General features: G+C 46.7%; 1 protein-coding gene across 2 annotated transcripts in view; it reads right to left on the bottom strand.

The window, feature by feature from the left end:
- The window catches only part of LOC309554140 (F-actin-monooxygenase MICAL3-like), a gene marked incomplete at its 3' end in the record, with an annotated part of 157213 nt that overhangs the window by 115995 nt on the left and 20573 nt on the right, over positions 1-20645 (bottom strand). Inside the window, exon 1 of one of the 2 annotated variants that reach the window (XM_082255734.1) lies at positions 11651-11702. The exons of the other annotated variant lie outside the window; for it this stretch is intronic. Of the gene's footprint in view, positions 1-11650; positions 11703-20645 lie in introns of those variants that run through there. 2 annotated transcript variants of the gene reach the window in all.

Below are 20645 nucleotides of genomic sequence, written 5' to 3'. Positions count from 1 at the left end.
AAACTGGGGCTGCCGTTGGAAGTATGATAAAGTTTGGTCCCCCTGGAATCCGAGTTAACTTGCTCTCTATCCTGTGTAGATGCTGGACAAGTGTTCTGGGTGTAGTCTGGATTACCAGTTAATTATGCGCATATTTGATACGTCTGATATAAAAAAAAAAGCAAAACCTTTTTTTTTTTTTTTTTTTTTTTATGTTTTGAGTAGAGAGATTAAAACACCTGTCAGTTTATATTGCTGTCTGTGTCCCCTTTAAGGAGATTCATTCTCTCCATTTGTCCCATTTATAATTATTATTAAAAGAACAAAATTTTGGGTTGTCCCCAGAAAAGTAATACAGGGGAAATATTCCAATTGGGGCTCTGGTAACCTAGGGGGCCCTAAGGAATTCCCTCTCACATCCTGTTTGGCTATGGGAGAGGAAGTGAAGGGAAATCTCCCCAAAATAAAACTGACTCGACCCATAATGGGAGGGAAAAAAAGTGGGGGGGGGGGGGGGTTTTGCCTGTAGCGATATTTTAGGATGCAGTGCCCATGGACAGGAGAGAGCAGAGTGACAGAGAGATGACCTCATCAGTCTGTGGTTTCTCCTTTCAATGTCCAATCAGAGGTTGAGGGTGGACAAGATCTGGAAGTGTTACTGACCTGCAGCAGAAAAAAATAAAATAAAAAATTAGCCCTCTCAGGCAGGACTGCTGTTTGGCAGAGTGGTGGAAATCTCAGGACTGGATGAACAGAAATACAAACCCTATGGCAGGCATTTTCGTATTTCATATATGTGTGTTTAGCGGTTTTCTCAGCTGTAACGCATGGTTGGCAGGACTCAGTCATCAGCATAAATGGAGAGAATTGCAGGTCTCGATAAGGATGCAGCACCACCCTGCCTGCTGAGTGTGGCAGCGCAGGGGTCAGTGAGATAAGGTTTCCCAGCATTACACACACGCTGAGCTGTCACAGATACAGGGGACACTTTATGTCTGACACCAGCATTCCAATATCTCCAGCTGGGGAAGATTCATTACAGCTCCGCCCTAAATCAGACTCAGGCAGAGGAGCCCATGGCACGCTGACTGGATAATTACACCCTTCTTGAGCCGCTCCCATCACACCAGACCTCAGCTGGCCCAAAATAGCACAGTGCTTGTTTCTTTCTCCGCTTGTGGTTGTGCCAGGCGGTTTGTCAGCTTGTGATTTTATCCGTCAGTGGGCACTGGTTCAAAGCCGGGAGTGAGTAAGGTGGATAAAGGAGTCCAGCGAGGTAAAGAAATAGGTTGTTTGCTTGCCTTTACCTGCTGCATTGTATCATTCTGCACAGCATAAGGTCTCATCCACCACATAAGGAGACACTGACAGAACAATTGGCCACAGAATCCAGGATACAGGTCCAATGGCAAGTGGAACTGTCATCAGATATTAGTAATGACAAATGCAGTATGCTCAGTACCCTGTCACTTTAAACACTTCCAGGTTTTTTTTTTTACCTCTCAAAGATCACAGTGCTCCCCCTGACAATGCCTTCATCTGCTTTTCTCTCCAGAAGGATGAGGCCATCTCAGGAGTGGTACAATCATGAATAGTCTGGTGCTTTTGCAAGTTCTTGGCTGTGTTCACAAATGACTGACACAGATCAGCCCCTGCTGCAGCCTCTCCTTTAGAATTTGCTAGTAAGTTAAAGTGGTATTAAACCTCAAACCAAAAATGTAACATATTGCAGCTCCCCAATCAGATGTGGTGACAGTATTTGTTTTTTTAGACTTCTGATTTCACCTGGTGATCTGGCCAACAACACATCCTGTACTAGATTACCTACACTCTGGGTGAAGGGGCACAGACACACCTTTGGACAGCAACATTTTCAGTCTGGAGGGAGGGGAGGGTTAGTGGATCTAAATTTGTTAGAACCACTAAAGCCAAACTCCAGATCACATTTTTTAATCAGTTACAGAAACAAGTTTGTACCTTATAGCATAAAGGTTTTCATAAATAAAAACCAATCATTCTCAGCACTGTCATTGATAAATGGTTTGTCTCATACTTCTAACTGCTACATCTGCATGACAGCCTGAAAATTAAGGACCTGGTAAAAATAAAGGAAAGAGCCTAAAAAATAAACAAATGCAGCCATCACATCCAAGAACTGGTAATCTGCAATATAAGAAATGTTTGCTTTTGTGTTTATTATTGCTTTATGTTATGTTGCAGCCCGTTTACTGGAGAGAGGTGACTGAGGAAATGCCTCCTACTTCCTGCAGCAGACTGACGACATGTTACCCCAGCCCTACCAAACTGCCCCCCCCCCCCACCTTACAGCTGGAGTTCAGCTTTAACTTGTTAGTCACTAAAGTGGGGAACACACTAGTAGAAAATCTGCCGAAAAATTCCCGTCCGATGTAAAAATCATACGATTTTTGCCTAGTGTGTACACAACTTTCAGCAGCCAATGCCGACATTCATTCAACGAAAAAAAAACGAGGGACAAACACCAAAATTTTTATCGTCCATCCCCAGCACGACTAATTTTCGTGTATGCAGTACGTCCGCGAAAAATCGGATACGAAAGACCGCGCATGATCTGAAGTTGCTGACGACCCGGAAGTCTTGGAACAAACGTCCCAAAAAAACAAAAAAAATAATAATAAATGAGAAGAGAAATTTTGTGAACATTATGCACTGTCAACTAAAAACAGTTATGACCGCTGAGCAAGAGAGAAAAACCAGAGGATATTTCGTCCAATTCTCGTCAAGTGTGTACGAGCCTTTACTGTATGTAAAGTCCATCCAACTCTGTCTTCTGCAGACATGCGTGTGTAGCAACGATCATCGGCCAACCGATCGTCCGTCTTTTGTTGGTTGGAATGTGCCTAGACTGCACACGAATTTTCTCACCCAACAAAAATCTGCTTCAGAAGTGATGTCATGTTCTGGTTTACTTTCCGTGTGTTTTTTCTTCTCTGAGCATGCCCAGTCTTGCTCATAAGATTATTCCCTGTCGAAATCTGTACTGACTGCTTGAAAAATCGGCTGTGTTTTGACGGCCAACAAAAATTTTATAGTCTACACACCAGATTTTTTTCAGCCGAAAAGTCGGAGTCGGCTGTCGGAAGCATCATACTAACAAGCCGATAATCGGCAGATCGGTCGTTGGACGAAAATTCCCTGCCGATTTTCGATGCGTGTGTATGGGGCTTAAGGGTGACTACATAGCTCCTGCATCGCTCTAAAGCTAGCCATACATTTGTAGAATCTTGTTAGAAAGGTTTAATTTTATTGTTCATTAGAGTTTTCGGTTCACTGCAGTTGAAATTGAATGTCAGTTTGACCCCACTGATTAGAAAATCGAAGGTGCAGGATATTTCTGAAAGAAAATAATTTCTAGCAGTGTATACGTTTGGTAAAGTTCATTTGTTTCAAAATCGAAAAGGTTAAAAACAAAAACTTTTTGAAGTATTTTTTAACATTCATCAAGCTGCAAAATGTGCCGAGAATTTTTATAGAAAACGTTCATTCGAAAATCTACTAATAAATGATTATTTTAGACACCAAAGTGTTTTTTGGCCAGATCACCATATGAAAAGAAAACTAAAAAAACAGAAAACGGATACAGCCACCTCATCTAATGTCTGGTAAGCGGTTATATAATAAATACATTGTTGTTTGTTTATGATACACTTGATTAAGAACAGCTGAATATTAAAAGATGGGGCTTTCATGAACATATACTGCATCTTATGACATGTCAGGAATTTATTCATGCAGACTTTTAATGCTTTGCAGAGTCCCCTTTACACAGCTATGTGTACTCTTGAGAGACAAACCTAGAATGAACAGACAACATGTAACCCAAGAATACAGAACCCCCTACCCCAAACATTTCCAGATTTTATGCATTTTCTGATAAATTTTAGATCTGGTCTATTGTCACACACTGGTCCAATAAACTGCTTCTAATTGACGTTATTGACCACAAACCATCTGCCACCCAGGCCTAACTGCTCTGTACCTGCGGAAAGTCATGCGACATAATGTCTAACTGCAGCAGCCAGCAATCCAACCATAAAACCACAGAAAGCTTCTGCAGGAAAAGACACAAATAGACTTCACAGCCCAGCAGAGGCTTCACTGAGCACTGTGAAATTCCACATTCCCACCAAAAGAAATGTCCCAGGCGTGGCTGACCCTCTAAAGATCAGCTGAAAGGTCTGACACAAACACAATGAAGGATGGGCATTACATTTCCCTCCATTCCCCAGACAAACATCACAAAGATCCCAAACTCAGACCCTTCTGCCCTGTCTGCTGTGTCTGGACAGTTGTTGAGAAGTGGTTTTTATTTAGATTTTTTGAACAACAATATTGTTCACAGTGAAATATATATAAAAAAAAAATAAAAAAAAAAAATACTGCTTATAAACATAAAAGAAAAAACACAGAAAAAAAAATTAAGGTCGGTTTTAAAATGTCGAGGCCCTTCCTAACCAGCTGAATCTGGTTCCATCTATGACCGTTACTGGTCTAACATTTGGCTTCTATCAAAATGGGAATTTTGGAAAATTTTCATTGGAATAGCGCAGTGCTGATCAGTGTATTGAGACAGTGGAGGGCTCCCGCTGGCAAAACACAATAGCACAGCATGGAGGGTTCCTCCATCCACCACAAATTTGTGGTGGGCTCACTACAATTTTGCCTAAGAATACAGCCATGAATAAAGAATAGTACCAAAACATCCTCTAAGAGCAACTTCTCCCAACCATCAAAAACAGTTTGGTGACAAAATGCCTTTTCCAGTAGGATGGATCACCTTGCCATAAGGCAAAAGTGATAACTAAGTGGCTTGTGGCACAAAACATTGAAATTTTGGGTTCAAGGCCAGGAATCTCCCCAGACCTTATTCCCACTGAGAACTTGTGGTCAATCCTCAAGAGGCAGGTGAACAAAAAAACCCCCACAAAGTCTGACAAACTGCAAGCATTGATTACGCAAGTATGGGCTGCCATCAGTCAGGATGTGGCCCAGAAGTTGATTGACAGCATGCCAGGGAAAATTGCAGAGGCCTTGAAAACACTGCAAATATTAACTCTTTGCATTAAGATAATGTAATTGTCAATAAAAGCCTTTGACACTTCTACTTCAGTATGCAATAGTAGAATCGAATAAAAAGATCTAAAAGCAGCAGACTGCGAAAATTATTTGTGTCAATTCCTTAAACTTTTGGCCACAGCTGTAGTCACATTTGGGAATCAAGAAATATTCAGCCCCAGCAAAGCAACAAGAGCTTTCAAAAAGAAGGGGGCTGCACAGTAGCGGCCTACATGGCCACTCCTTGCTGGCTGTCACTCAACTAGCACTGCACTGACCTGGAGAAAAGTGAAGTGTTTGCTAACAAGGGGTTTATCTCTAAAATCCTGAGAGATAATAACCAACTTGTATCTTCAGTCCTTAACCCCTTGAAGCCACCACCTCACAGGTTTTAATGTATAGGAGTGAAACGACTCCCCAATCACGAGCGCTGTAATGAGCTCTCCCAGCAGTCACCAGATCTGGAGTCCATCCTCCTGGCTCTGAATCAGAAGCCCTCACCAACAGCTCAGTCAGTGAGCACACTCTTAGCACCCAACCTCAGACCACCATGGATGTATATGTGCAGCGGCTGGGTGTAAAGGCCCACTTTTCCTACCACTACATAAATGTGTCAGGAAGACGTTAAATAATACCCCACATTTAATTCAGTTCTTCCTGGGCATTGTGCTCCATGGGCACACTAGACTTGTACAGGTGTGCAGGCATGGCCAGGGAAAGGCTCATCTATTATTACCCTTTCCCTTTGTAAAGCACAAAAGGTTATTTCAGTCCCTCATAATAAGACAAATGGGTTCAGCGTTCCAGCATGCAAAGTAAACGGAGCATTTCACAAACAGTGTTCAGTACAGGGCTGAGCTCCAGCCAAGGCTCTCTGGGGTTAAAAATAGCCGCGTGACAGCAGGAATCTGCAGCTCTAAGGCGATGTGCCACCTTGGTAAAAACAAGTTACCCAAGCAAACTCCGACCGCAGATCCGGGCTGAATCTGGACAAACGGGGAAAGAAAAACTGAAATAGTACAACTTTTCAGGACAAGGCCAAAACACAATAAAAAGGTTTCTTAGGGCTCTTTCACACGGGCGCTCCGCTTGTCCGTAAATCATCCTATTTTTTTGCGGATGATTTACGGACATAATGTAAGTCTATGGCATTGCGGATGTCAGCGGAATACCATCCGCTGACATCCGATTTTCTTCCTTTCAGTTCTGTTCCGTTTTTTGGAATGGAACAGAACCCTATTTTTCCTCCGTGTAAAAAACGGAAAGGAAGGAAAATCGGATGTCAGCGCTGACATCCGCAATGCCCATAGACTTACATTATGTCCGCATATCATCCGCAAACGGATGGAATGATATGCGGACACACGGAGCGGATGACCGTGAAAAAAAAAAAAAAAAAAGTCCCGCAGCAGATAAGAACAGCGGACCAGCCATCTGAAAGAGCCCTAAACCTTCTTTTAGGTTAGGACAAAGTAGGGAATCCTTGAATCAAACTCAAAAACAAAAACTATTATATTGCAGCATTCCAATTCTTAGATGTGCTGGATTCATATACAAAAGTTTTTTTTAGCCCCCCCCCCCCCACCTTATATTTACCCAGTGATCTTGCCAGTAAGGTCTCGTTCACACTGGTGTACTTTCATTTGATAGCCATGCAGGTGGGTGTCCCTGATCGCAGTGTGAGAAACACAACCTCAAATTGGGAGCAGTAACTGTGTCCATGCAACCACTGCATCCCAACTTACATGAATGGGACTACCTTCATGCGGATGCACAGAACACTTGTGCACTCCATGGGGGAAAACTCGGCCCTCACAGGTGTATACCTTAGTAAGCCATGTGAACAAGGCCCAAGTCTTACTTTTCAGCTTCATTAATTACTTCAGCTCTGGAAGGTCCCCCCCTTCCTGACCAGGCCATTGTTTGTGATACAGCACTGTGCAACGCTGTACCCAAATAAAATGCATGCCTTTTTTTCCTCCACAATAAATAATGGTCAGCTTTTTTTTTTTTTTCTCCAGTGAGGAGAGAATGGGAGGTGGGGCTTTGGACACAGAGCTGGCTGGGAAGCGAGCATGCACAAGGGCCCCCAGAACAAGCAGCTTGCTATGGGGGCACTCGGTGGGAGGGGAGGTGGCAGAAGCGCTGGTGAGGGACCTGAGAGAAGAGGAGGATTGGGGATGCTCTGTGCAAAACCACTACAAGCAGGTAAGCAGAAGTTTACCTCAGGGCTTAAAAAACTGCTTTGAATCGAAGAGCCAGCAAAAAAAGTCAGGAGCCAGTTTTTTTTTTTCTAACAAATCTAATGGGTAGAGCATGTAACATGTCCCCGAAGATGAACTTATCCTTTAATCCTTTGACAGCCTGAGCCATTTTTCGCACGTTTAAAAAAAAAAAAAAAAAAAATATGAAATATGACATAAAACCCCCAAACATTATATATTTTCAGAAAGCAGGCACCCTAGAGAATAGTGGTAGTTCTATTTTTTTAGGTCACATGATATTACCGCAAAGGTCTATGAAACACAAAATTTCAGTAAACAAAAAAACACATTAAAAGTGAATTTTAGGGGGCACAAAAAAACCCAATAAAGTACCTAGTTTTTTGGTAAAATATAAAAGCAGATTTTGCACTGAGTAAATAGATACCCAACATCAAACCTTAAACATGTCAGTACCCTATTTTTTTTTTTATTTTCCCATCGGTGACACTTTAAAAGCCCCAGATAGGTCATCAGTTTAGCGTTACAAAGTTGGTCTGGAGCACTGGAGCGAGAGCCCAAGCAGCAGGACAAAACTTGTCGCCATGGCAACCTGGGGTTTGTGGAGCCCTGGTTTACCTTTAGATTTGCTTTAAAGAGGAACTAAAATCTCTGTTTAAAAAAAAAAAAAAATAGCAAGCAGGGTCTTTATTACAGAAGAGAGGTGCAATGTATGTTCTGCAACAGAATAAACCTAACTGCCTGCTTACTGTCTGCCTCAGAACGTACGCTGAGATGTGCATGCATTGAAGTGACATCATTCCCAAGCCATCCAATTTGTTAACAATTGTAAATAGGCCTTATTTACATTTGTGTTTGAGGCTAGGCTGAGCCACGCATTTACCAGTCCCCCTTCATGCTTCAAAGGTAGTGGGGGGGGGGGGGTAGTACAGATGTCCCAGCTGTGTTTTTTTGGATTGCTGTGCAGCTAAAATAATCCCTGCTGTCAATTTTAGCAGGCAGTAATGCCCAGTGAATAGGGGCACCCCAAAACCACGTGCAGCATGCGTTGTGGCGTTTAAGGGATTAAAACAGACAGTCAGGGAAGATACGCTGCCTCCTTACCATTTGTCAAATGCCCTCTGAAGAGCAATCCAAGCACAGATCGCTCTTCAAAAGCAATCCTAGTGTGTACTAGCCGTGAAAGATGTTGTGCCTAGGTTCCTCATCACAGGGCATGGCTTATTGCAGCATGGGAGCAACAGGGCTTTTTCTTTACAGGTTCAGGCCTTCTGATCTGACATGCAGTAGTGAAATCCTGCAATTACTGCCCATTTATCTGTCAGAGTCATGTGAACCCCATAAACTACAAGGTTTATTTCCCCTCTCATAGACAGGGCTGTCATGTTTGTGATCTTCTGTCAGTCTCATGTCACATGGTCAGGGGAGAGGCGGAGGCGTTCTCATCGGATAAGAAAACACATGAATAATAAATAAGTGGAATCATTTAGAAATCAGTGCTGGAAGTGGAGGGCTGTGATGTTACAATGCTATGCAACCCTGCCAGGGCAGTGCTGTGCTTTACAAAATAAACAGTCCAAGACAAGAAGGCGAGGAGGGCATGGTAGCAGATGAAGTGTAAGCTCATGGGCCTAAATGGGCAGTGTCTGTAACTAGGAGCAACGCTGAGCCCACTGAGGGGATACAAATAATAGCAGGAACAACAGGCGTGAGTGTGACTCAGCAGACAGAGGGAAGTCTGAAGAAAGAAGTAAACATCATTGGGGGGGGGGGGGGGGGAATCATAAAAAGGCCTAAGTGTCACCTATTCCCCCCAAAACTGACAGATTTGATTGGATGATGGGGATCACCTCCCCTGAATGGTCTCTTGTATAACCTGCTGCAGACTGCAAAGCTGACCATACACCTAACAATCTCCTATAGATCTACTGGCAGCTTTGTAGGAGGGCCTGCGATTCAATGGAATTCATCCAAGGTGTATGGGCAGCTTTGGATGTTATTTTTATAGAATGGAGAAGGTTTGAGCACTGCAGGGTGGATGGGAACAGCACTCATTGCCACAACAGATAATATAAGCCAGCAGGAGATTTCTAACACCAGGCTCCACTTCTACGTGAAATATTCCTTTTAGGTGGACTCTCCCATTTAAAGGAAATCTATACCAGGAGAAATATGAAGTATGTCGTTGCAGGCTGCCTGGCTGTCTCTGATCTTGAACATGCATGCAGCCAGAGAAGCAAGCGGGTGGTTAGAATATATGATCTGCCAACCCAGGGATCAGTAACCTAGAAAGTGGTGAGGCCTGGATCAACATAGCAGCCAGGAAACCAGCATTTTCAGCAGAAGAGGTACCCTCAGTACTTGGACCGGACATGCACAGTTGACGATACATGTAGATGTAGTGCAGACGCGCCTGGCACCAATAAATAGGAACAAAGATAACAATAACACCACAAAGCAATGTCCATAGACAGAGGAGGAGGAGTCCCTTCTTCGGTGTCACCTGCTACGATCATCAGTGATCAGACCTGCAGATCCATTTACAGCACCCAGCCCTCAACACAGGCCTAAAATAACACGCTGTGCAATGCAGAATGTGCACCAGAGCTGACAATCTAACAGACCGACAACATGACTTGACAGGTGCAAACACATCGACCCGTCTCAGCAGGACCCCAGTTTAAAGGCTTGCTGGGACTTGTGGTGCCACACCAACAGTGACCAGAGGAGCTTACAATCTAACAGATGAAAACAATGTCACAGCAGGTACCAGTGGATCAGACATGCTGGGAATTGTAGTTACACAAGAGGAGGACTGATGGTCAGACGTAGCTCAGGTATGACAGCCTAGATCTCTTCTGGGGCAAAAGAACTAGAAGTACCGGCAAATCACTGCAGAGCTTGCTGGGACTTGTAGTTTCTCCACACAGACTGCCTGTGTCTGGGATCTCTACGCCAAGGTCACCAACTCCGGAGCTACATAAGGCAGCGGGCGGGCAGTCTGGTATCCACCATGATATAAAGAAGACAATACAGGGGGGGGCACATTCCATCACATAGCTCCCTAAGTGCGCACAGCGCCCCCCCCCCCCCCGGACTGGTTATTAACACTGGCAGTGCCAGGCTGCTGACCTCTCAGGAACATCTGGATCTGACTGCATCAATGGTGCAATCCCCAAGCTGCAGATGGCAGGACACAGGATGGCAGCGTTTACCAGGCAGCACAGGCATACAATGGTGTCCCTGTGACAGCAGATACCAAGGGCCACAAGAAAGGGGAGGGAAGTGGTAAAATTACACAAAACTCAAGAGCCCCCAATTGATTATGTGGTGTCCCCATGGGGGGGGGGGGGGTAGAAAAAGGGTCGAGAAATCATGCGAGTAATGTTTAGTGGGGCCGGGACCAAGGGCCACAGAGTGTTAACAAGAAGAGGACAGATCACAGAGGATGTGAGGAGATGCAAGAAGAAAGGAAGGTTAATGAGGGACACATGCAGGCCTATAAGGAACAGGGCTGAGGGTCCACAGGAAGTGAGGGGTTAACGAGGGACACATGCTGGCTCATAAGGAACAATGCTGAGGGTGGGAGTCCCCAGGGGGCCACAGGAAAGAAGGGGTTAATGAGGGACACATGCAGGCTCATAAAGAACAAGGCTGAGGGTGAGAGTCCCCAGGGGCCACAAGAAAGAATGGGTTAATGAGGGACACATGCAGGCTCATAAAGGAACAAGGCTGAGGGTGAGAGTCCCCAGGGGCCACAGGAAAGAAGGGGTTAATGAGGGACACATGCAGGCTCATAAAGGAACAAGGCTGAGGGTGAGAGTCCCCAGGGGCCACAGGAAAGAAGGGGTTAATGAGGGACACATGCAGGCTCATAAAGGAACAAGGCTGAGGGTGAGAGTCCCCAGGAAAGAAGAGGTTAATGAGGGCCACAGGCTGGCTCACAAGGAACAAGGCCTCAGGAAGGAAGAGGTTAATGAGGCACCCAACAATGTCAGTTGAAGGGCCCAAAGCTGACTCTACTCAGGGGCCACATAGAGCACCAGGGAAGGCATTAAGTGGATATAAGAGCCCCAGGAGGGAAGGGGTTAATAAAGTATTAGAGAATGGCCCTCAGAGTTCTACTCAGGGGCCCTAACATATGTAGAGGCAGGAAAGGGTTAACGACATGCCATGCTGAGGGGCCCCTGGGTGACTATCCTGGGGCCACAGGGAGAGAGGTGGAAGGATAAGGTACATGAGGGCTGGTTGGGTCACCTCAGGGGTCAGCCCCAGTGGGGGGAGGGGGTTGGGTCCCCGGGTGGCTGTGCTCAGGGGCCACAGTGCATACAGAAGAATTAGAGGAGAGCTCTCACCTCCGAGCCGCATCCCGGGAGATCCGCCCCGCCGCACTCCGCTCTCCTCCTCTCTGCTACACTGTATCCAGCAACCGGCCCCGCCCCCTACGGAGCATACCACCGCCACCAAGACACAGAGGGAAGATCTGCTCACTTCTTCCAGGCCCCTTTACTCTGCTCCCCAACGCTGACAGCCACCCCGTATACACAGCTAGGGCCAACAGAACTATCTATAGTCAAGCCTTCCTTATCCACCCTACCGGCTCACAGATGGTACAGTCCGTGCTATGTTCAGTCTGGCCGGGCTGGAAGGTGAAAAGAAAAAAGAGGGAGGACGGGGCGGGCGGCCTGAGGAGGACAAACGGACCAATAAGGGAGCCGGGATTACACGGAGCCTCCGCCCATAGATGTGCGGAGACAATTTTAAAGAGACAGTGCTTAGAAATTATTTTTAAGGCTTCTATCGCTATTTCAAGTCGTCTGTGCCACGGAGATGGTGACGCAACACAATAATAATAATAACAACAAATACTAAAATTATCGTTCGTATTAACCCACCAATGACTAAAACTTTCTACAATCTTTAATATATTAACGTCATTTCAACAATAATTTTCAATTTATTCAATTCTGCGGTTTTAATTAAAATAATCCCCGGTGATCCTGCCATAAAGATCTAAGTTCAGGTACTTCCTGGTATAGGGTGACAACGCTTTGTCCCTGTCTCCCTATGTTGTCACCTTGCCACATGGGCTTCAGATGGAGACTACAAGCTGCCGTTATAAACCACATTATGTAGGCATTGTACATTGTTGTCACCACCAGGAAACCCAACTTGAGAAATATCATGCAGCCATCACTGGAGTGCATGGGTAAGAAGTGGCTGCAAAGAGGTTGAAGGAGATCCGCAACACTGAGATATGACAGGGGATGAAAAAAGGTGCAAACAAGGGTTTTTGTGTGTGTCTTTCTACTATGGCTTGTTTATTATGACGGATAATTGTCATTGTGAATTTATTAAAGGAAACTTATAAAGAGAAGTGCTGTTAAGGAAATACAATGTGCCTGGCTTTTTAGGACTGAGCAGTGCTGTATCTTGGCCTAGGCTGACAATGCCCAGGCCTAGGGCAACACTTTGCAGGGGAGCAGCAAAAAAGCTGCAACCCGCACGAAAAAAAACAGCCTTCTACCGGCTTCCTCACGAAAAGAGTCTCCGCAGGCTTGCGCTACACGTTTAGTATAGTGCCAGTCTTATGGGGCGAATTGGGCCGGAGGGCAGGGTCCAGGAGGCAAATGAGTCCAGCACCCTCATAAAGCGATCACACTGCTACTTGCCTGTATAATACCGGCCAGTAAGGACATCCAGACAGACCGCAGGCCGCCCACCACACTTAATACAACTGGCCCGACGGCCGCCAATGCTAATAAGTGTGGCACTGCAGCCTACCCTCCTCCGCCCCCCGGGTATGGCAGGCATCATGTCAATTATTATTATTATACAGGATTTATATAGCGCCAACAGTTTGCGCAGCGCTTTACAATGTGAATGATATAATTGAATTCCTTTAAACATCCTTGTCCTTGAGCGAGCATATTGAATTGCATCATATACAATTAAGACTTTTATTGTATATGATGGCAATAATATTTTGGACCTGTTCACCTCATATGTGCTATTGCAATATGTCACTGGATTAGTTAGATTACTCCAATCTTATAAAATATTTGGACTTGTGTTTGCTGCCACTGATTATTTCACTTATTTATATAAATTACTCTGGACTTCCTAGTTATTATGCAAATAAGTGAAATAATCCTATGACTACAATCAGTGGCAGCAAACACAAGTCCAAATATATTAAAAGAAAGGAGTAATCTTACTAATCCGGTGAAATGAGGCTGTACTAATGGGCACTGATAGGCTGCACTAATGGGCGCTAATAGGCTGCACTGATGGGCGTTAATAGGCTGCACTGATGGGCGTTAATAGACTGCACTGATGGGCACTAATAGGCTGCACTGATGAGTCGGCAGTGACCCGTACTGATAAACTGCACTGATGGGCACTAATGAGGCAGCACTGATAAGGCAGCACTGATGGGCACTGATGAGGCTGCACTGATGGGCACAAGGTGGCACTGATAAGCTTCACTGATGGGACTGCACTGATATGCTGCCCTAAAGGGCACTGATATGTTTCACTGTTGGCCACTAATGAGACTGCGCTGATGGCCTCTGATGAGATGGCACTGATAAGCTGCACTGATAAGACAGCACTGATGGGCACTGATATAATGTACTGGTGGCCACTGATGGGACTGTACTGATGGCCTCTGATGGGCAGTAATGAGGCTGCACTGATGGGCACTGATATGATGTACTGGTGGCCACTTATGGGACTGTACTGATGGCCTCTGATGGGCAGTAATGAGGCTGCACTGATGGGCAGTAATGAGGCTGCACTGATGGGCAGTAATGAGGCTGCGCTGATGGGCACTGATAGACTGTGGTTGTGGTCTGTGGTTTACAGATGACAGAGCGGGTGTGGTCTTTACAGGAAGGGGTGGGTCATATTTAAATTAGGGGGTGCCCAAGTATAGTCAGGCCTAGGGCAGCACAAAACCTCAATACACCACTGTCCATACCTAGCACCTATTTAGGAGGGTGCTAAATAGGTTTCCCCACTTATAAAGAAATTAAGGGTCTATCATTTTTATTACAGGTGTATTTTAAATGATAGCGACAATTTCTGATTTCTGATGAAAAAAAAAAACGTTAGCGACAAATGATATACAACAAATGGAACACCTCACAGCGATCCTGAGGGACAAGACTGAGGAGCACAGGACGCGTTGGATTCGCTGGGATCTGTTTCATTTCTCGGACAATTACTTGTCATACTCTTAAAGCGGAGTTCCACCCAAAAGTGGAACTTCCGCTTTAGGGAGTCCTGACCCCCTGACATGCCACATTTGGCATGTCATTTGTTTAGGGGGGGAGCGGGTACCTAGTTTTGACAGGTACCCGCTCCCACTTCCGATCGGAGCACCGCGGCGCCCTGAACGGAAGTTCTCCTCTCCCCCTCCCTCCCTGCAATCTTCTGGGACATGTCAGAGGTCCCAGAAGATTGCCGGCCAATCACGGCGCGCAGCGCGACTCGCGCATGCGCAGTGGGTACCCGGCTGTGAAGCCGCAAACTGTAACAGCCGGGTGCCCACAGCAGTGATGCCGGCGCCAAGGGAGAGGATCGAGGCTTCGGGCGGCCGCATCGCTGGACCGTTGGACAGGTGAGTGAATGGCTGGAACTCCACTTTAATTAGAGTGTCGGTCACACAAGACGATACTACACGAACCTCCACTGCGTTCGCCTTCCCCCCCCCTTTTTTTTTTCTTTATCACTTTCTCTCCTTCCTACCTCTCTTCCCTCTTTACCCCATTAGGACACTGCCAGCATCCTCTCTCTAAATATAAGTTTCAAACTCCCATTAGGTGTGATCAAATTGATTGGTAAGAGTGTCGGATTGATAGTCTTAAGTGTATTCGGATAGGAGGGTCAGAGGGCCCCCATACAGGCCAAGAGATACAGTAGATGCCAGTGGGGTTCTCTTCCCCTTCTCACTTCGATGACACGGAACAGACTTCTTTCATTGTCCCTTTTATAAGACAGTACTGTATGTAATTGGTAATGCTGTGCTAGAAATAGGATAGCTGGTATATTGTGAAACTGGGGTATCATACCCTAATGTTTGTATAATGTTTTATATACTATATACCCTGGTTTTCTGACACTATGATAATTTGTATTGTTATTGTCTATCCTTCTCCATGCATACCTTTAAATAAAGAATTTAAAAAATATATATAAATAATAATAGAGACAGAATATCAACCAAAAATCCAGAAAAAACACGATACAAATGTATAAATTGAGTTGCAGTTCAGTGAGTAAAATAAGTATTTGATCCCTAAGCAAAACACAACTTGGTACTTGGTGGAGAAACTCTTGTTGGCAAGCACAGAGGTAAGACGTTTCTTGTAGTTGGTTACCAGGTTTGCACACATCTCAGGAGGGATTTTGGTCCAATCTTCTTTACAGATCTTCTCTAAATCCTTAAAATATCTTGGCTGTCGCTTGACAACTCGAAGTTTCAGCTCCCTCTATAATTAGAATTATAGAATTAAAGAGGTTGTAAACCCATATTACTTTTTTTTTTTTTTGCAACCTGTAAGAGAAACACATAATGAGCTAGTATGCATCGCATACTAGCTCATTATGAAATACTTACCTTAGAATGAGCCCCCGACGTGCCACCCGCTCACCTGTATGATGGGTGACATGTCCAGTCGCCCGTCTTCTTGGGATCGTGGCATCTGGCCATCTGATTGGCCGGAGCCGCGGTGACGTCACTCCCGCGCGCGGGAGCCGACAGTCACGGCACGGGGCTCTGAAGAAACGGCACCAGCGGCCGTTCCTTCAGAGAGCATGCGCCAGTGATGTCACTGGCTGCATGTAAGCTAAAGATCTCCTAAACGGTACATGTTTAGGAGATATTTACAGTACCTATAGGTAAGCCTTATCATAGGCTTACCTATAGGTAAAAGTGTCAGAGGAGGGTTTACTTCCTCTTTAAGGTCTGAAGACTGGCTAGGCCACTCCATGACCTTTGTGTGCTTCTTCTTGATGCACCCTTTTTTTGACCTTGGAGGTATGTTTTGGGTCATTGTCATACAGGAAGACCCATCCACAACCCATCTTCAGTGTTCTGGCTGAGGGAAGAAGGTTCTCATCCAAGATTTTACAATACATGGCCCCCTCTATTTAGCAGAGAAACAGCCCCAAGCATAACATTTCCACCTCCGTGCTTGCCTATAGGGATGTTATTCTTAGGGTCATAGTCAGCATTTTCCTTCCTCCAAACACGTTGAGTCAACTTGATGCCAAAGAGCAAAATTTTGGTCTCATCGGACCACAGCACTTCTCCCAATCCTTCTCTGAATCATTTAGATGTTCATTGGCAAACTTCAGAAGGGCCTGTTCATGTGCCTTCTTGAGGAGGGGGACCTTGGAGGCAATGCAGGATTTACATGGCAGCGTTTTGTGTTACCAATGGCAAATCTTGCACGGAGCTCCAGATTGAGGACGATTGATGGTTATTTTGTATTTCTTTTATTTGCGAATAATGGCTCCAACAGTTGTCTCCTCACCAAGCTTCTTGCTGATGGTCTTGTAGCCCATTCCAGCCTTGTGCAGGTCTACAATCTTGTTCCTGACCTCTATTTGACAGATCTTTGGTCTTGCCCATGATGGTGTGGTTTGGACTTTGGAAGGAAGAAAGAGATTCTGTGGACAGGTGTCATTAGAAGCACTTTCTTAAATTGACAGGACTAGTCTGTGTACTACATGAGCAAATACTGTAGCCAGTCTGTGGGAGCCAGAATTATTATAGGTTGGTAGGGGATCAAATACTTATTTTACTCACTGAAATGCAACTCTATTTATAACATTTGTATCATGTGTTTTTTTCTGGATGTTTGGTTGATATTCTGTCTCTATCGTTTAAAATACACCTATGATAAAAATAATAGATTCGTTTCTTTGTAAGTGGGCAAACTTACAAAATCTGATGGGAATCAAATAATTATTTCCCCCACTGTATATTATATATATATATATATATATATATATATATATATATATATATATATATACACACACTATATTGTCAAAAGTATTGGGACACCTGCCTTTACACGCACATGAACTTTAATGGCATCCCAGTCTTAGTCTGTAGGGTTCAATGTTGAGTTGGCTCACCCTTTCCAGCTAAAACAGCTTCAACTCTTCTGGAAAGACTGTCTACAAGGTTTAGGAGTGTGTCTATGGGAATGTTTGACCATTCTTCCAGAAGCGCATTGGAGAGATCAGGCACTGATTTTGGACGAGAAGGCCTGGCTCTCAGTCTCTGCTCTAATTCATCCCAAAGGTGTTCTACCGGGTTGAGGCCATGACTTTGTGCAGGCCAGTCAAGTTCCTCCACCCCAAACTCGCTCATCCATGTCTTTATGGACCTTGCTTTGTGCACTGGTGCGCAGTCATGATGGAACAGGAAGGGGTCGTCCCCAAGCTGTTCCCACATAGTTGGGAGCATGAAATTGAGCAAAATGTCTTGGTATGCTGATACCTTAAGAGTTACCTTCACTGGAAGCCCAACCCCTAAAAAACAACCCCACACCATAATCCCCCCTCCACCAAATGATTTGGACCAGTGCACAATGCAAGGTCCATAAAGAAAAGAATGAGCGAGTTTGGGGTGGAGGAACTTGGCTGGCATGCTCCTAACCTTAACCAAATAGAACACCTTTGGGATGCACTAGAGCAGAGACTGCGAGCCAGGACTTCTCATCCAACACTAGTGCCTGACCTCACAAATGCACTTCTGGAAAAATGGTCAAACATTCCCATAGACACACTCCTAAACCTTGTGGACAGCCTTCCAAGAAGAGTTGAAGCTGTTATAGCTGCAAAGGGTGGGCCAACTCAATACTGAACCCTACGGACTAGGGCTGGGATGCCATTAAATTTCATGTGCGTGTACAGGCAGATGTCCTAAATACCTTTGACAATATAATGTTATCTATATAGATAGATAGATAGATAGATAGATAGATAGATAGATAGATAGATAGATAGATAGATAGATAGATAGATAGATAGATAGATAGATAGATAGATAGATAGATAGATAGATAGATAGATAGATAGATAGATAGATAGATACACAGTATATATATTTTCTTCATGGAATTTCTTTTCATATGATGCATTGTGACAGGTCCTCTTTAATATAAACCCAGCCAAATCTGTATGACCCCCGGAGCATAAAACACACTTATCATCCCTCAGCACCATGCCGTCATTCAGATTCATGTTTTTATCATCTGCTCACTGAGCCTTAGTAGCTGCAGGCCAAGGATTACACTGGGGCTAACAATTCAACTTTTCTACCCTTTTTATTATAATGAAAGAGTAAATGCAATGTGCGCAGCTGGGTCAAATCCTAAGTAAGTGCAACTTAAAATGTTAAGGTTTCAATGACCTTGACCCTTTAACAATCTTTTGATTTATACACACGCCCCTGTTATGGCCCCTGGGTGGCTGGGGGAGAAGGATATGGCCCCTGGGTGGCTGAGGGAGAAGGTGGAGAGGGACCCTGGGTGACTGGAGGAGGAGAGGGACCCTGGGTGGCTGGGGGAGAAGGAGGAGAGGGACCCTGGGTGGCTGGAGGTGAAGGAGGAGAGTGACCCTAGGTCGCTAGAGGAAAAGGAGATGGCCCCTGGGTGGCTAGGCAAAAATAAGAGGGTCCATTGGTGGCTAGGGGAAAAGGAGAGGGCCCCTGGGTGGCTGAGGGAGAAAGAGAGGGCCCCTGGGTGGCTGGGGAGAAGGAGAGGGCCCCTTGGTGGCTAGGGGAAAATGAGAGGGCCCCTAGGTGGCTGGGGGAGAAGGAGAGGGCCCCTGGGTGGCTGGGGGAGAAGGAGAGGGCTCCTAAGTGGCTGGGGGAGAAGAAGAGGGTCCCTTGGTGGCTAGGGGAAAAGGAGAGGGCCCCTGGGTGGCTGAGGGAGAAGTAGAGGGCCCCTGGGTGGCTGAGGGAGAAGGAGAGGGCCCTGGGGGGCTGGGGGAGAAGGAGAGGGCCCCTGGGTGGCTGGAGGAGAAGGAGAGAGTCCCTGGGGGTCTGGGGGAGAGGGCCCCTGGGTGGCTGGGGGAGAGGGCCCATGGGTGGCTGGGGGAGAGGGAGAGGGCCCCTGGCAGGCTGGGGGAGAATAAGAGGGCCCCTGGGTGGCTGGGGGAGAAGAAGAGAGCTCCTGGGTGGCTCGGGGGAGAAAGGTAGGGCCTTTGGGTAGCTGGGGGATGAGAGGACCCCTGGGTGACTGGGGGAGAAGAAGAAGGACCCTGGGTGGCTGGAGGAGAAGGACAGGGCCCCTGGGTGGCTGAAGGAGAAGGAGAGAGTCCTGGGTGGCTGGAGGAGAAGGAGAGGGTCCCTGGGTGGCTGGAGGAGAAGGAGAGGGACCCTGGGTGGCTGGAGGAGAAGGAGAGGGACCCTGTGGCTGGAGGAGGAGAGGGCCCCTGGGTGGCTGGAGGAGAAGGAGAGGGCCACTGGGTGGCTGGAGGAAAAGGAGAGGGGCCCCTGGGTGGCTGAGGGAGAAGTAGAGGGCCCCTGGGTGGCTGAGGGAGAAGGAGAGGGCCCTGGGGGCTGGGGGAGAAGGAGAGGGCCCCTGGGTGGCTGGGGTAGAAGGAGAGGGCCCCTGGGTGGCTGGAGGAGAAGGAGAGAGTCCCTGGGGAGCTGGGGGAGAGGGCCCCTGGGTGGCTGGGGGAGAGGGCCCCTGGGTGGCTGGGGGAGATGAAGAGGGCCCCTGGCAGGCTGGGGGAGAAGAAGAGGGCCCCTGGGTGGCTGGGGGAGAAGAAGAGGGCCCCTGGGTGGCTCGGGGGAGAAGGGGAGGGCCTTTGAGTAGCTGGGGGAGGAGAGGGCCCCTGGGTGGCTGGGGGAGAAGGACCCTGGGTGGCTTGGGGAGAAGGACAGGGCCCCTGGGTGGCTGAAGGAGAAGGAGAGAGTCCTGGGTGGCTGGAGGAGAAGGAGAGGGTCCCTGGGTGGCTGGAGGAGAAGGAGAGGGACCCTGGGTGGCAGGAGGAGAAGGAGAGGGACCCTGGGTGGCTGGAGGAGAAGGAGAGGGACCCTGTGGCTGGAGGAGGAGAGGGCCCCTGGGTGGCTGGAGGAGAAGGAGAGGGCCACTGGGTGGCTGGAGGAAAAGGAGAGGGGCCCCTGGGTGGCTGGAGGAAAAGGAGAGGGGCCCCTGGGTGGCTGGGGAAGAAGGAGAGGGCCCCTGGGTGGCTGGGGGAGAAGGAGAGGGCCCCTGGGTGGCTGGGGGAGGAGGAGAGGCCCCCCCGTGATGCCAGAGTCGGTTGCCAGGGAAGAGAGTGGAGCTGAGCCAGTCCTGCATATCTAATATCAAAGCCAAA

Source organism: Pelophylax lessonae, assembly GCF_965119305.1.
Source record: "Pelophylax lessonae genome assembly, chromosome: 4".
Classification (NCBI taxonomy): Eukaryota; Metazoa; Chordata; class Amphibia; order Anura; family Ranidae; genus Pelophylax; species Pelophylax lessonae.
Note: the sequence above shows the minus strand (reverse complement) of the source record. Positions and strands in the feature narration are given on the sequence as shown.